The sequence below is a fragment of the Channa argus genome, chromosome 4, assembly GCF_033026475.1.
Source record: "Channa argus isolate prfri chromosome 4, Channa argus male v1.0, whole genome shotgun sequence".
Classification (NCBI taxonomy): Eukaryota; Metazoa; Chordata; class Actinopteri; order Anabantiformes; family Channidae; genus Channa; species Channa argus.
Window position 1 is genome coordinate 14,950,365 of NC_090200.1, and position 16,483 is coordinate 14,966,847.

The 16,483-nt window shown below is 38.0% G+C and overlaps 1 protein-coding gene across 2 annotated transcripts in view; it reads left to right on the forward strand.

Annotated features, from left to right (window-relative positions):
• The first annotated feature begins 1,851 nt into the window (after positions 1–1,851).
• The window catches only part of sema4ba (sema domain, immunoglobulin domain (Ig), transmembrane domain (TM) and short cytoplasmic domain, (semaphorin) 4Ba), a 42,590-nt gene continuing 27,958 nt past the window's right edge, over positions 1,852–16,483 (forward strand). The window contains exons 1-2 of one of the 2 annotated variants that reach the window (XM_067502123.1): positions 1,852–2,168; positions 7,512–7,636. The gene's annotated coding sequence lies outside the window, so the exon portion shown is untranslated. Of the gene's footprint in view, positions 2,169–7,511; positions 7,637–9,422; positions 9,748–16,483 lie in introns of those variants that run through there. The other variant, XM_067502122.1, reaches the window with a different exon arrangement.

Genomic DNA, 16,483 nt, shown 5'->3' on the forward strand with positions numbered 1-16,483 from the left:
GGCAGGCTTCATTCTTTAGCTGGCCATCAGGCATTAAATTAAAGGTCTCTGTGGTCTGTAATTGCTGGCCTCTAGGAAGAGGTGTGTCATCATCAAGGCAATGCACTTGACTGCCAAAACACGCTGTGCACATTAGTAATGAAAAACATGCTGATTAAATATGCTGATTTTACCACCAAACATATTGCATGAATTACAATAGTAATTTAGCAGACGATCTGCCAGGTTTACTCTAGAGGCTGCACTGGACAGTCAAAAGAACTTATTCTAAGTGCACATAGTTCACCAGGGGTTATCATAATCAGTATAACAGGGTGGGTTTGTGTTCTTCCTCTGAACACTCTGCTTTCTTTCTATGTACAACAGGTTTGTGTCTCAGTGTAGGTAGCACAGTTGTGTAACAGTTATTCTGAATTGTTGACTTTGACAGATGTAGGAGAACTTTATGAGGGGAAAGTGATGCAGTCACTTTAAACGGTGCATTGCAGTGTGTTTGTTTTATCTATTACCTGCTATATCAGAGTGCATTGTGCATTACTAATATTCATAGGAGTAATAGTAAGAACTACAATAACAGGTGGAATCCACAGTAATTACGTGTTTTGCTTTGTTCATTATAGAAATGCTTTGCTTTTAGCCTAGGCACTTGGAAATCGTGTCTCTTTTATTTGGTGCTAGGGCACAGTGGGGTTATTGGAGCTTGTGCTGGAATCAGCCACATATAGGGACAACCACAGAGGTGGTTGATAATAACCCGTGAATTTGGGGTATTTGAGGTTTAAATAATTTTAAATAAAAAAAATGTACTTAAACATTCTCTGTTTCCTGTGATAGATTTACACAAAGTATTTTTGGAGTTTGTATGACCTGATACAAAAACTACTACAGTAGGCTGCAGAATCAGTAATATGCAGCTGAAGGAAAAAAAACTTGTAACCTTAATATTAATGGTATTATAGATTATGTGTTTTTCTTTACAATAGGACCACACAAGAACTTTTACGGAGTAAGACAAATATAAGTTTGCACTAATCTTGGCAGACAGACTGGTGGTTAAAGACTAATTAAGACAGGAGATCTTTGCACATACTGTATCAACAAAAAACCGCTGTACCTGGCAGAGAAAACACAATTGTTTTCTGCAGTTTGAGTAACTGTGTATAATTCAGCCCGATCCAGTAATATTTGTCTTTTTGTGGGTGTGTCTTTCTGTTTGCTTGGAAACATTAGAATCATGTAGTTGGGACTAACCATTGTGAGTATTCTTGTTGGTGACAGTGGTCTGTGGCACACCAGTGTGTAGGTGGTGTGCCACAGACCACTGCTTACAACTTGGAAATGTTGACCATTACATTCATCCCATGATGGTCAAAAGTCCTTGATGTGTTTTAAACATTGGCATATGCACAGAGCATCATTTGGAAAATTTGTTTTGACAGCCAAATTTAAATATAATCATTGTAAGCAGATGTCCAGTCCTAACAATTATACAGTATGTATCCTCTCACAACTGCTGCTAGGAATCTCAGATGACCTTTTGCATAGGGTTTAATATCAGCATCTTTTTGAGCACCAGTAAGCAAGCACTGGTCACGCAATTGAATTACTGCATAGAATAGACATTGTGTGGGCTCACATGCACTTGAGACACGCACACAGTCTTTGCCCCAAGGGGATAAGGCACTTTATAGTGTGTAATATATTTACTCAGTGATGGTGCACAATTAAGAGCAGTTGATCTACTAATTTCATAGCACTGGCTCTAAACACTGAAGGCATTTTACAGTTACCAAATCATAAATATTAAAAATGGTATTGTGCATCCACTGAAAAGAGCTCAGCAGTGACAGAGTGCTGCTACAAGGAGCACCTCCCTTCCTCCGTCCACTCCTCTCCCACCCTTCCACAGAGGCAACCTATGATGTAATGTTCCTGCTGTTGATAGAGCAACCCCCTCTACTGCCTTTTTTCTCTCCTCCCCTTCCGATTTGCTGCTGCTGCTGTCGCTGGTGGTGATAGTGGTGGTTGGATGCGTGCATGCGGTGCCGGTTCAGCTGCATCCCTCAGCATCTCTCGGGATCCCTGCAGAGCTTCTTTTCCTCTGTCACCACTCGACCAAGAACCTCTCTGACTGAGCACTGCCAGACCTTGTCCTCCGTTGATAAAAGGTAATTTTTCTGTATCATGACAAAAGGAATTTATTGTGAAAAGAGGGATTAGGGAGTAAAGAGGTTGTGAGTAAATTGTGAGTGATCGACAGACGAGTGAGTGTCCAGTTAGCTGCAGAGTAAATTGGTCTGGTTGCTGTGAGCTTCTTGTCGCCACAGAACTGGATGCTATGGAAATCACTCCCTCAATGTGTATGTGCATGTACTCTAGTATGGTGTTGGTTTCCATGGTAAAGATGAGACAGATCCCCGTGCTGGCTCAGTGGTAAATCAGCATGTGTCATGGAAAGCTACAATTACCTTTGGTGTAAAGTGATTTCTCACCTCCTGTGCATATTTTATTAGAGATCCCAGTGAGCTTTCTTTATCACTTGAACATTTTTAGAGATCATGGGTCTGTTAAACTTGTTGATTTAATTTTAAATAGATTAGCATGAGCTTTTTCTGTATTATGCTTCCTTGAAACATATGCCTCACTTGTCTGCTCTTCAAAAACTGGGCGTGTACAAGGAAAGTCATGTACCCTGGCTCAGTGATGCAGTTGGTCTTATCTGCATGCTGATTTATGACTGCTTCAGAAATTAATATTGAATTATGGTGCATTACATAGATGCTTAGCCAAACACTTTTCCTTCTTCATCATTGTCTTTTAACATGATGTGTAAGTTCTACCGAAGGACTACAGTGGCTTGGTTGTAAATTAACCTTACCTCTTGCACTATATCAAATGCTAAGTTAATATTTCATGTTTTGTCTGCCCCACATGTAGATGGGCTTATAACTTATTCATCTTCAGGATTTTACTTTGTCCTACTATCCCTTCATCTCATCAGGTGATTTCCTTAAGTGCACAGTGCATTAAGAGTATAACATTTAACTTGATGAACTAACAAATCTCTTAATCAATCTCTTATCTTAATCTCAATCTTTTAACCAATTTTATAAACCCTTTGGGATGAAGATTTATGCTGGAGGGGGGGGTCCCTGCTTAGATTAAGTCAAAAGAATCTGTATGAGTTATTTAATGATTTCCCTTTGGGAAGGAGTCATGTTTACATTGGAGATAATTGCTCTCTGAGACACAGCATGTTGTCCTTGAGGCCATTATTCTTTGCATTTGCAGACTGGATATGATTGTATTTTACTTTAAAAATATTGCCATTTATATCAAAAATTATATATTAAATATGTTGCATATTTCTCTGTTTTAAAAATAGCACCTGTGGCTGGGTCTGGCCTTTTCTGAAGAAAAAGAGATCTGAAATTTTGTATCATATCAACTTGTATATATCACATTGGGCCACATGTAGTAATTATTTTACATTCATCTTAATCTGCTAACCATGTTGCTATGTCATTCATTTTACAAAGTTCTTATAATGTGAGAGAAAAAACATTATATTCTCACATTTTAGAGATTGGAGTGTTTCTTTTCTATCAGTTAATCAATTACCAAATTAATTGCTGATCTTTTTATGTTAATTCACTACGTTATTAATCAACTTATTGCTGGACCTTTATTCTGTTTGGATACAGTCAGGTTTCTGAAACTTCCAATAAAAACTGTCTACAACACTGGACAATGAAAAACATGCATGTATACATTTGTTTTTTTAGGCTAACTGAAATGTACTGTAGAGTGTTCATTTATTTGTTTAAGCCATTCTACTTCTTGTGCTAAAACAATTTCTAAGAACACATGGTATTATCTAACAAGGTTATTTTTTTCAAATGACACTGCTGTGCATATTTCTGAATACATTTTGTTCAAAGGAACAAGTTATACAGATAAAATAGAAAAAAACTACATGCCTCCTCTAACTAGTCAAGCTGTAGTTTACAAGCATGTCTATCCAGACTTATGTTTTTATCACTCTATGAGTCCATTGTGACAGACGATGGAAATGATAGAGGTTACAGTAACCTTAACCTTAGACCATCAAATTTATCAGTTCATTTATGGTCAAAGTTGATGTTTCTGCCAGATGTAGTAAAATTCTGTACAGGCATTTCTGTGATATTGTGTTCTTCAATGCACTCCTGTGAAGAGCTAACTAATGCATCCTTGAGTCCAAGGGGATTTGACAAAATTCCCTCAAGGTGTGTTTGAGGTATCACGTTCATGAGAATGGGATGTAGCCAGTGCGGAGCTATAATAAACCAAACAGGACAGTTTTGTTTTTGGAACATTGAGATCTACGACGGTATAGACAAATCCCTTATCTGTTGACAAATTTTCTTACTGCATATAAAGTCTTCTTGCCCACCCTATTGATCTATGACATAAGTTTTGAGAATTGCATAGATATTGTTGGGTACTGAGTCAAATTTCCTTCTACAAGAAAATAAAAATTGCTTAGATGATTCTCTGTTCTTTTGGTAGGAGTAGGACATTTTTGTTACAGTACATGGTAGTGGTTGACCTGAGGTAGCCGCAGACATAGAGGGCCATATAGAGAGCATCCCAGCTTTTCCTCTTTCTATGTTTGTTAAATTGGCCTTGGAGCTCTACTATTGGCTCTAGTTTGACATATTGTTAACCCAATGAATAGTTTGCCAGTCAAAACTACTATGTAGACAGTTTCTTTTTTTCTTTTAAGAGAAACACTGATTGTAAAAGGGCTGTGGGAAAAACAGCCACCTGAAACAGAGCACGATGTGATAGTCACACCTACCGTATGATGATATAGTGGACTTGTGACTGATAATGCTTGGAACTCCAGAAGCAGTAGACTATTGAGTAATAGATAAAATGTTGACATAGAGGAAATGAGCATGGGATTTAACACTAGGACCTAGGGTGAGTCACGTGAATGCTCAGAAGCCTCGCTCTCTCTCCCCATACATAAACACTTTGTGCACTGACAACCTCTCCATGCCAGAGGGCACCTGCCCCTCAAACCCTCTTTGTTGGTGTAGTAAATTCTGTGTTTGTGTCATGCCAAAACTTCACCATCATTTTGTTCCAAAAAGCATAGATGAAAAATCTCCACATCCCACATGAAACCAGATCATTACAGAAGAGCATGATTGAGCGTATGATTGATCATATGCTTTGGTATTTTACACACCAACCAGTTACATAATTCAGTCACCACAGTTGTGGACCATATTGTGCTACCTCAGCTACTGCTTTTATGAAATACCATTAAAGGAAGCATTAAAATGTGTTCCATTAAGTTTAAATCCAGGGTTTATTGAAAATAATTATTAGGCATGCCACCATTCAGTAAATATAAATATACAAGTAATCTTAATCCTTTTTTATGAGTAATGAGTAAAATGTTATGTAAAAAAGAATTATGAAAAATTCAGTTTCTTTATCCAAAGGCATTGCTAACCTATTTCTGGTTTTATCCAACTATTACTTATAAATATTGTGTTGCCGCCCGATAAGACAAACTACAGTCTAGCAACACACCCTCACATTCATCCCATTAATGAATGTTTAGTATATATTGTTGAAAACTGACTTAACCAATGAATTGATTAAGATTTTTGTGTTACTTTACCACGTTACCTTTACACGAAAATGTACTGTGGAGAGTCACAACATGTATGCATGTGTACTTTAGTACAAACCTTGTTCAAATTTGTAACATGCAGTTAATACTAAATATGTCAGGTTGAATGTTTTTGAAATTTATATAAGATCACGCACAAGACATCTAGAATGCTTCAATTTCACTAAAAAGCACAGTCTTGGGCTTTAATCCAAAAACACTTTCTAATCTCTACTAAAAAAGTGAATACTCCCCATTTTTAAATTCAGTTTTTGTTAGGAAAGGTACATCACACATGCAACAATGATAAGCTAAGATAATTGTGTGGTTAATAGTATTGTTATGAGCCAGTAAATGAAGAAATACTTACTTTTTTCTTAACCTCATTGCCCTAATTATTCACTTTGTCTTGCTTCTCACTGCTCCTGTTTACTAAAGTGAATTGGCCTTCTAATGTGCATTTTCTTGTACATTACTCGTGAGAGGATTTAGCTGATAAGCTATAGAAAAAGAACCAAGAGGAAGTGAACACTTGTGTTTTTTGTGTCACATTTTTGTGGCATATGCATCACATGTTATAATTAGTGTTTCAGCACTTTGGACAGTGCTGTGTTAGACAGTAAAATTGAGATTCATCACCATGACACAGTCAAACAGAAACCACTGAGCACAGAAGCAATAACATAAGGCTGAGAGTTAAGTCCCAGGGTTACTCAGTTGTCTTCACTACTTCTGTCAGCGTCAGTGACTCTAAGTAGCCTAGTTCTGCTATGTGGTGCTTGTTTCACTACCCAACAAGCCTATCACAATACTGTAATTCCTTTATGGTATTCATTTATATAGAATTACCTGTCAGCACTTCTGCCAGTTGTGTATGTAAAAAGTACTGAGGGGGGATGCTGAAACTTGTACTTTCATGCAGAAATCACAGAAGCTCATATAATGTTACTTGTAAAAATGTAATTGTTATTCAAGTTAAAATATGTATAGATAAAAAAAAATGTTATACTAAAAAATTTTATATAAAAACAGCCAGAGTGCCTGCCTCTTATTTACTTAGCAATGATCATCTTGTGACATGCCGTATCAATTTCCATACTTACAGTATTAAACATAAAAAAAACATTCTAATAATGATTATATTACTAAAATTTACAAGATAAATGTAAATTACAAATCCTGGAATATTACAAGCTTATCTGATGGTGGACTTAACTCAACTTCATTCTTCTTGGTTGAATCCAACCAAGAAGGAAGAAGTCCAGCTCTCATGACATAACTTAACCTTCGGATAACCAAACCTGGATGACTGCGAATAAAGAATTAAAAATAAAATAAAATAAAAAAATTTGGGCCAAATGCCTCTTTATGGTGATTCAAAGCTTTTAAAGAACATATCAGCTAATCGAATGTTTGTCTGCCTGTTGTTCTTATATCATTTTTGTTCAAAAATGAATGATCTATGAGTCAGAACATACCAAGCTGACAGCTGGCCATTAGCCAACATTTTCCTAGGTTATGCTTTGTCTACTGCACCAACTGCACTAGTTGGACAACGGTTGGTCGCCTTTCAACCAATGTGTGTTAAATTGCTGTTTGGTTCCATTAGTGCAAGAAATCCTTCTGATTGGCTGTTGAGCTGAGCAAATCAGTGCATGAGAAGAGACCATGGTTTTAACAATGTAGCTTACAGTATTAGTAGACATATTGAGACATATTCTCAATTAGAAGTACTTATAAATTGTCTGGTGAGCATAAGTGTGATAGTGATAAACTAATGCTGCTTTGTTTACTAATGCTGCGTGCATATCTGCTTTTCTTTCCTCTCACACAAGTACAGAATGTGTTCAAGTTCCCCTTGTGAGCCCAGACAAAAGGTGACGTGATCTAACGCAGCACTGGGTCTTCGTCTAGTTCTTGGATGTCAACTCGGTGTGTCAGGACATTAAGGGATGCACACTAAACGTGAGTAGAGGCCATTCATTGCTAGTGTCTGTAGGAGACCGTTGAAAGTAAAACCAATTTAGAAACTGATATTAAGCTTTAACCCATAACTGGGTAAAATAATTAAATTTTCCAATACAAGGAAAAGGAAATTCAACCAATTTATTTTTTCAAGTTCTCTGAAATGTCCTCCATCTCCTCATACTTATGGATAACCCCAATGAATAAAAAAAAATGGCAATGGGAACATTAACTCACTCACAAGCAACAAGAGGACTTCTCTGTTTGACTGATCTGTGTCCTGCGTTAAGGCGTCGCCAGAGGGTTTCTTTCATGTTCTATGGTTTGTTTAGAAAAGGTCATCTACATGGCAATAGCAGCTGGTCTCAAAAAGTAGTGCGTAGCCACTCCAAAGTGAAGGGGGTGTCTGACAGACACCGGCTGTAAATAACACACAGTGCGTATCCTTGCCTCGGCCTGAGTATGTCTCAGGTTATTGTCTGGTTTCCTGACTCTGCACAGAAATACTGAGCCGATATTCAGCCCTTCAAACGTGGCATCATGTCTCGCTTCTTAGCAGTTGCCTAAAGTGTATAATTAGCTTCTGCTATTTTAGAAACAGCTAGGCGTCCCCATCTCAACACCCCGCTATCTTACACTTCTCTCTATTTACCCTGGAAATATTTTTGGAGAAGGCATGTGAAGTTAACTGGTAACACTCCACTTGAAGGACTTTTAAAAATCTTGGCATTTATTGGCACATCAATTTACGTGCAAATTTGTTACTCGTTCTGTAATAATTTTCGTATTTATTCATATGACATAAAGGGATTCGTTAATAGACTTGAGATAGTTTTTATAATGAACATGAAAAGATACTGACCCAAGTTATGGCTATAAAACATAAGCACTATGGGCTTTCTTGAAGCTGAGCGCCCTACAATTCCCAAAACAACACCTAACCCTAACCCTAACACCTGGTTGGGTGGGATTTGAACCCACAGCCTTCTGCATCCCAACCCATCCCAACTTGAAAATATACAGTTTTTATATTATATAATATACTTACTTACTTACTTATTTATTATATATATATACACACACACACACACTTATTTTTCACGAATGTACTAAAATAGGAAGACCCTGAATGTACGGGATAAGCCGAAAGGACAAAAAACAAAAAAATGGGAAGAAAATCAGAATTTAATACCGTATATGTAACTTTTAATCTGCTAAAAATGCAGTGTAGAAGCTCAGAAGCATAGCAAAGGATCACTAATGTCTTTCGGCTGATGCTACCTTTAAAAACGTTTACAGTTACAAATAGATAATATTCCATGAATTTATCGATGTTCATGAATATTTTCTTTCCTTTCCTTTCCTTGTAGTTTGAAGTTACTGGTAATTGCACTCATTAAAGGCAGTCTTCGTACGAGTGTAAGCAACTGGCTGAGAGGCAAACATCTGTATTCTACAACAAGGGAACCAACTCCCAGGAGAGCCAAAAAAAAAGGCTACGTCAGTCTCGTTTAGGTGGGAGTGATTTCGCAATAAAGGAAAAGCAGTCATGCGGTCAGCTGTCTTGAGACTGGAAAACCACAGGATATACTGGAGTTTTTGTCAATTTAGGGTTAAATCTTTATGTAAATAATCTAAATCTTATTAAAGTATATTCCTCGTGTCTTCTTCGCATCTAAAACCACTTTGTCTGAGCTGTCTGAACAGTTTTTAATTCCACAGTATTACATATTTTGTACAATGTAATTAGATTTCAGCTGCTTTGTACAAGTTACAGAAATATTATATATTGTGCATATTGCCAATATTGCATATTGGCAGTTTGAGTCAAATGTGACTCAAGATAATGATTGCCTCCCTTCTACTCATATATCTCCTCCCTTCTCTGGGGTGGAGCTCCGTGCTGTAGTAAGACACTGTGTCACAGGGAGAGTGCAGACCGGCAGACTTGGAGCAGTCATCTGCTAGTTTTAAACGGTGTTGTTTCTGTGATTTTTATTTCTTTCTCTGACACTTCCTGGAGGAGGAATCAATCTGTCAGTGTCACCTTAAAGGAAACCTTTTTTTAGATCTGAAGGAGGTTGTTTTTCTACAACAGAGTGGGAAAGAGCGTAAGTAGTGCTGTTATAGAGATTATACACCTCTCTGTTCATTAACTGTGTGGTTCTGTGGCTTTATGAATCATTGATGGGAGTACGCTGTGGTTTTGGTTTCCTATTGAAATGATGCCAGCATAAGCTGTCATTACACTGTTAGAGAATTATAAACTTTTTATGACTGAGTTGTTGTTAGTTTCTTTATTTAAAGGGAAAGGTGGGTGTGAGCTGACTAGAAACAGCCCTCCGCCCACTTGAGGAGGTCTTTATGGTAAGGTGATAGCTGGGTAAGGGGGTCATTAAGGACCCAGTCTGAGAGTGAGCCTGTGTGTGTATGTGTGTGCATGTCCTATGTTTTGTGGGAGTTTGTGTAGGAGCTACCCATACATTCAGAGATGTTGATTCTGGACTTATTTTCTTTGGAAACACAGCTATTTAATAGTGTGTTCATATTTTTCAAGCTTGTTGGCTTGAGTGAGTTAAAATAAATAAATAAAACAGAGGAAAACTCAGACTCATAAGAGGAGAGCTTGTGAGAAGTGGGGCTTTGTTTCCAATAGTGAATGTGGCAGCTAGTGGACACACATCCTTAACAGCTAGGAAACTGCGTATGAACCCAGAGGAATGTGAAGAAGCTATGGCCAAGAATGAGAACATAAATATCAACATAAAGTCTTAATATTTTGGGGTGTTTCTGGTCGTAATAGTTAAAAGGTAGACCACTCAAATTGTTCAGGAGGTTTTGTGTTTGAGGAAGCTTCAGGTGTTACTTTGTGAAATTTAGATTTCTCACCCACATGCTGCTGGCAGCACAATTAATATAATGTGTGATATGAAGGATGCCAAATTGTCAGATGTGTGGGTTGTAGTTAATGGTTAGAAGCCATAAATGGAAAAGTTTGTCAGAAGTCAATAAGGAGATCAACCTAAGCTTTTTATTTAAAAAGCTCTCTCCCCTATTTCTTTAGAGTTTGACAAAGAAAACGGTTTTGTGAGCATCAAGAGAATACATGTTATTTTCCAACACTGGAGTGAACTGGGTTTTTTTTTTTATTGGCTCTTTGTTTATTATTTAGTACGTTTTAAGACATAGTATATACAGCAAAATGCTATCTTGTATAGGTTTCGTAACGGCTTACACTTCTTCATCCAGACTTGTTGAGATTTGTATAAACCCTTGTAAAGTGAATAATTTTCTCCCTTAAGCAGATGAATGTCTAAATCTCGGCACAGTGATAGTCGCATATCTAAATCAAGTTGTATAAGAAGGAAAATACAAGTAAAGCTTAGCGGGACTAGTTTTCTGTTTCTGTAGAGGAAAATCAGCATTGTAGACGCTTATATAGCCCTAGGGCAGTTGGTTCTCCCTCTCAAAATCCAGTGTTGTAGGTCTAGCACGTAGTAACTGGGCAGCTGGACATGAGAGATAGCCCTCCTTAGTTTTCACACAGACAGACATTTTCAAGTGATCAACAACCACCCAGCAGAACTGGAATAAATGGAAGCTTTCTTGGATTTTTGAAAATGGCTGATTATCCCACAAGAGGGTGGAATATAATTAACCATACTATCTCGTTTGTGGCAGAGAGTTGAAGTTTTACAGCCTCGTATATGGAAATTTGTCTGTCTGCTGTAGGAGAAAAGCCTGTCTGTGCTGACCTTGGCCTGTTGTTTTCTTTTGGTTTGATCCACAAAGAAAACAGCTGGCAGTTGCATTCTAGATACCAGTGGCCTTGACAATGAACTGTCTGTATGATGCTGTCAGAAAAGCTTTAGTTTGTGGTAAAGCATGGTGCCTGTTATAGCAATACCTCTACTTCACAAAAATATATTTTATGACATGTTTATAGTCACTTGCAGAGAAATCCTGAATATGGCTGTTGCAAAGTTTGGCTGGAATGCTCAAACATTCCTTTGCAGATTGAAAATGTATTTGATGCAGAAGTGTTCTACATCAAGTCTGCTGAAAGGAATATAAGCAAAGAGATCAAATTATGCTTCTATGTTGTGCAGCAGCTCGAAGCACTGAGCAACCTGTTGCAGATTAGTGTTCACAGCACAAAAGACAAAGGCATAAATCACAGTGCATCAAACGGTTTTATCACAGCGTACCCCCCTATAGTGGCCCCATATGCACATGATTCCATTTTGTCAGCATATCCCAGGGGCATTTTCTCTGCATTAGACTACTCTGATCCTTCTTCATCTGTTTATACTGTATAGTCTATTGATTCTCTCACTGTTTGTGTGTGTCTGTGTGCGCACGCATGCCTGTGTAGAAGAGAGAGAGAGAGAGAGAGAGAGAGATTGTCCTTTTTTTTTTTTAGCTGGCCTGTGTAGTGTCAGTTTAGATTAGGGAATGGTTACTAAAAGATCGACACTGTCAAAAACCTTTGTTTTTTCAACAAAATACATTCACCACAAGGTCTTTTTTTGAAGCTTTCGATCTATAGCACAAAATGTTTTCTGAGTTGTCATTTACTCATAGATAAAATATTTGCTTTGCATTTTAGGGACTTCTCATCCATTTTGCCTTAAAAATCTGGGACACTAAGTCAATTTGTAAGTCAACTTTGTAAAAAAAATAAAAATAAAAAAACTTAAACAAAAAAACTGTTCACAACATGATCTCATCATTTAATAGCCAGGCCTTTCAATTCATATAACGTGATCTTCAGATCTTGTAATTTAAGCTGACTTTATGTCTGTTTATGTTGACTACAATAGATGAGAAAAGGGTTTATAGCTAAGGCACAGGAGGGGTAAGCTGTAGAATGACCAGCCAGCCTAAAGGTTAAACATAAGTCTTCAGGGAGTCCTATTACTGTGTACTCACTGATGGGAACTCTGCAAACATGCATTCTGGTGCACAGCAAGCCTCTCTGTTTATTCCCAGTCTCGCAATGTGCCACGATGTGGGAAACTACTGTAGTCATGGAACATGGCCAGATCCCAGTGTCTCAGAGACCCTTAGATCTGCCTTTTAACCCATATGAAACCAAAGACCAAAACACAAGCAGTATGTATGAAGCACTGCGGGGCTTTGTCTTGTTCACACAGCTTTATTTTGCTGTCCACAAGCATGGAAAAACTGCTTTATGAAACCATGTACAGCGTTTCATATGTGCTTGTGTGAGAATTTCAAAATGGTCTTTTCAGGGTGTGTTTCATCCTATATATCACACCGGTTCATGTTACATTTTTAATAATAAAGTTCTATTTTAATCCCTGAAGCCATGTGTGCATCACATCTTTGGGACAACTGTATAGTGCCACATACAGCAACCAGGCAGTTGTTAGCAGCTAATACATGTGTGTGCTTTCCAAAATGAGTAGGAGAGTAGCACCTGAGCGTCTTTAGTTGACTGCACTGCCCCCCTCCCACCACTGTGATTTGATATCTCTGTGCATAGCAGGTTGTGGCCTTTACTCTGCTAATGGTGCTACTGACCCTTTCAGACATTCCTACTCTAACTCTGATCACAAATATCTAATTGCCTAATCATGAACAAGCTGTGCTTCCTTTTTTTAAAACAATACACAGTGCCATTCTTTATTAAGAAGTAGGATACAGTAAGATGGTTACATAGCTCACCTTTCTGACTGACAAACTCACAAATTCTGCTTTGTGAGTCACAGGTTTGTCAGTCATCAGTCCTCCTTGCTTAAAGTTATGAATGAGAAATGTGCGATGGAGGATGACAGGTTGTAGAGTGATGCTGGTGTTTTGTCACATCATGCTCTGCTAAGATTTGTAAAAAAGCAGAGAAAGGTGAGTGTGCACCTTTTATCCCACACAGTGTCTCTTACCTTTAATGAAATCTTATGCATTTTGCTCTGTTTTCTTCTTAATGCCACCCCTTGTGTGCGATGTAGCCGAGAGCTGTAATGTTATCGATTTCCTTGTCCCAAGGTCAAAGGTTTTGTCAGATCAGACATGTTGATGGTAACGCAAGTGAAATCTGACTTTGGGTTTGACTTTTGATGTTTGATAGCTAAGTGTTTGCCAGTTATTGGATGCAAATACTTTATCCAAAGTGTGACTGGTCACAGAAGAGTGCATGGATCTCCCTCTGTATAAAAACTTACTCATGTCAGACAATTCAAGGCTGCATGTCACATTTCTCTCTCAAGCTCTTGTCTTTATTTTTTACAAAACCTGCAGTTTTTATTTATTGCATATTCTCATTATGGCAAAAGAAAGTGTGTTTCCAGTCTTGACAAACCTAGAGATTTGCACAGTGGTAGTGAAAACAATACTTGTACAGATGGTGGTTTTTAGTTTTTGACACAGTAACATAATCCTTATGCCTAATGCTTCTAGTGCAAGATGATGGAAAAAGAGCTAGAGGAAGGGGGTTGAATGGAACAGAGACCACAGGACAGCAGCAGACTAAAAGCTTCCTGTGACAGAACAGAGTATGAGCCAGAACTAGCAGACAAGCTGGCAGGGCAGATGTTTTAGGTGAGAAGCACAGTAGATAGCAACATATGAATAATTCATCAGATTGGATTGAAGATGTGATATATTAGGACACAGCACACAAGCCATCTTATGGCCTCTTTCAGCACTTTTTGTGTAGCGAATGGCTGCAGGGCTCAGAACCCCCTGTATATCTGCTTTCTTTTTGGCAGATCTCCACCACAGTCTAGGCAGTGGAGGAGACAGTTATAGATGTGCTGGCTCTGGGTCTAGCGGGGCCTTCAGACATCTTTAGGGGATGATTTTGTTCAGCATACAGGTGTTGTTTAAAGTGCACAGAAACAAACACTGTTGATACTTTTCTCCCCAATATGAATTCCGCTGTGGTCAGTGGGTCTGTCTTATTTAAGCTATAGAGAATCAATACATACATGTACCCAGAATACATGTTATAATGTCTCAAATATGTGCTATAGTGACATTTACTGGTGTATTTGTGTCATCAGATATTTATTAGTTAAATAATTTTTCATTGCCTAGTGCCCATCTACAGAAACCTCCCAAAATAGGGATTAGTAATCATACAGTCTTTCCCTCTGACTAAAAAATATAAAGAAATTTATTTTCTTGTAACATCTCTATATGTATATGCTGCTCCTTCTTTATAGTTTATAAAACAGGTGTATTTATTCTAACACTGATCATGGGCCAAATGGGATTAATCTTCTTCTTGCCCCATGGAAACATAAGCAGACTAGAAGTTTACTAACATGAGACATGTTTTCTTCACTTCTCTGCTTTTTTGGTATACTTGTCTCGGTAAACATACTGTAACTGGGAGTTTAAATTTGACTGGTTAACAATAAATATGCATCATCTTTTAAAATATTTTTTATTATTTTACTGTAGAAGTACATCTGTAAAACTAGGTGGTTTATTAATATAAAGGCTTATTTTTAATTTACTACCTATAACATTGTTGTAGGTTGTAGTTGTAACCCAGATGACCAGACCTAACCTTCAAATTGTGAAAGTAGGTGAAGATGTCTAAGGACATGTTGCGTGCTCTGATATCATATTGAGGGGGATCAGCTTTCTAGTAACAGATCATTTCACCTCCATCTCTCCATGAAATCATTGTCTGCCTACACGCATCCAGCTGTGGGGACCAGGGAGCTGTAGAGACCTGTCAGGACTCTGATTGCATCTCACGGCACCCTAGTGTGGGCTTTCACTGCAAACAAAGAGGTTAATGAATTTCAAGGTTCCTGTTTAAGTTCAAACTAGAATTCTACCTAAGCAACTGTTGACAGCAATATGGCCTTTCAAGTCATGTAAAGTGGGACAAATTTAGTTAAACTATTAGTTTTCATTATAATCTTTCCATGTTTATTACCTAGAAAGAACATATCTATACTATCTTCACAGTGATTAATGAATCACGTACACATAGAATATATGTGTAACATACTGAACTCTGTCATCTGATAGGTAGCTAATCCCCTTATTATTCTTGTCTGGTTAAATAGAGCAGTCAGTCAGCCATTAAATCGTCAAACCCAGGCCCATCATTTTGCTGTTTGAATAAAAGGGAAATTAAAAAAGGGCACAAAGAAATATATGAAACATAAGTATGTCAAATTACAACTAAACTAGCCAATAGTTGGATGATAAGTCTGTCCTTGAGGGACTGCATTAGCATGACCTATAGAGTGATACTCTTGAATGATAAGAGCTCATCTCCCCCATATGGATTTCCAGATACGCTGCACTCATAGGTCAAATGTGGTTGTCTAGGATGTTGACTGTCAATGACTGGAATTTACCCCAAATATCAGTCTGCTAAAGGATTCGCACAAGGCTTGAATGACTGGGATGCCAGGGCCTAAGTGACTCCTGAAAAGTCGGAGGGAGGAATTTGCATCTTGCTATTGATCTGTACTAAGTGAGGTCACTGCACGTGGGGGGCAGTTGCCCCACTCTCAGGCCCCACATAAAGTGGGCAGGCTACCCTCGTAAAGATATTTTAATGTGGTCTATCTGGCAGATACAGAGGTCAAATAAAGAGGTTTTCACTTTTGCTTGGTATCCACTTTGAGGACATGTTGGAATATTTAGCCAGAGATGTCAAGCAGGTAAACCAGCACATACATAACATCTGAAAGCTGAAAATTTGTTGCTGGAGTATCAGTTGTTCACTATTTGTGTATTATAGCTCAGGAACTTGATTTATAGGTTTATCAGAAGGATACTCTTTGCTCTCCAGAATTTCCGTTTGCTTTGGTTACAAACTGCTGAATTCCCTGCTGCATGTGTCTGCAGAGCACT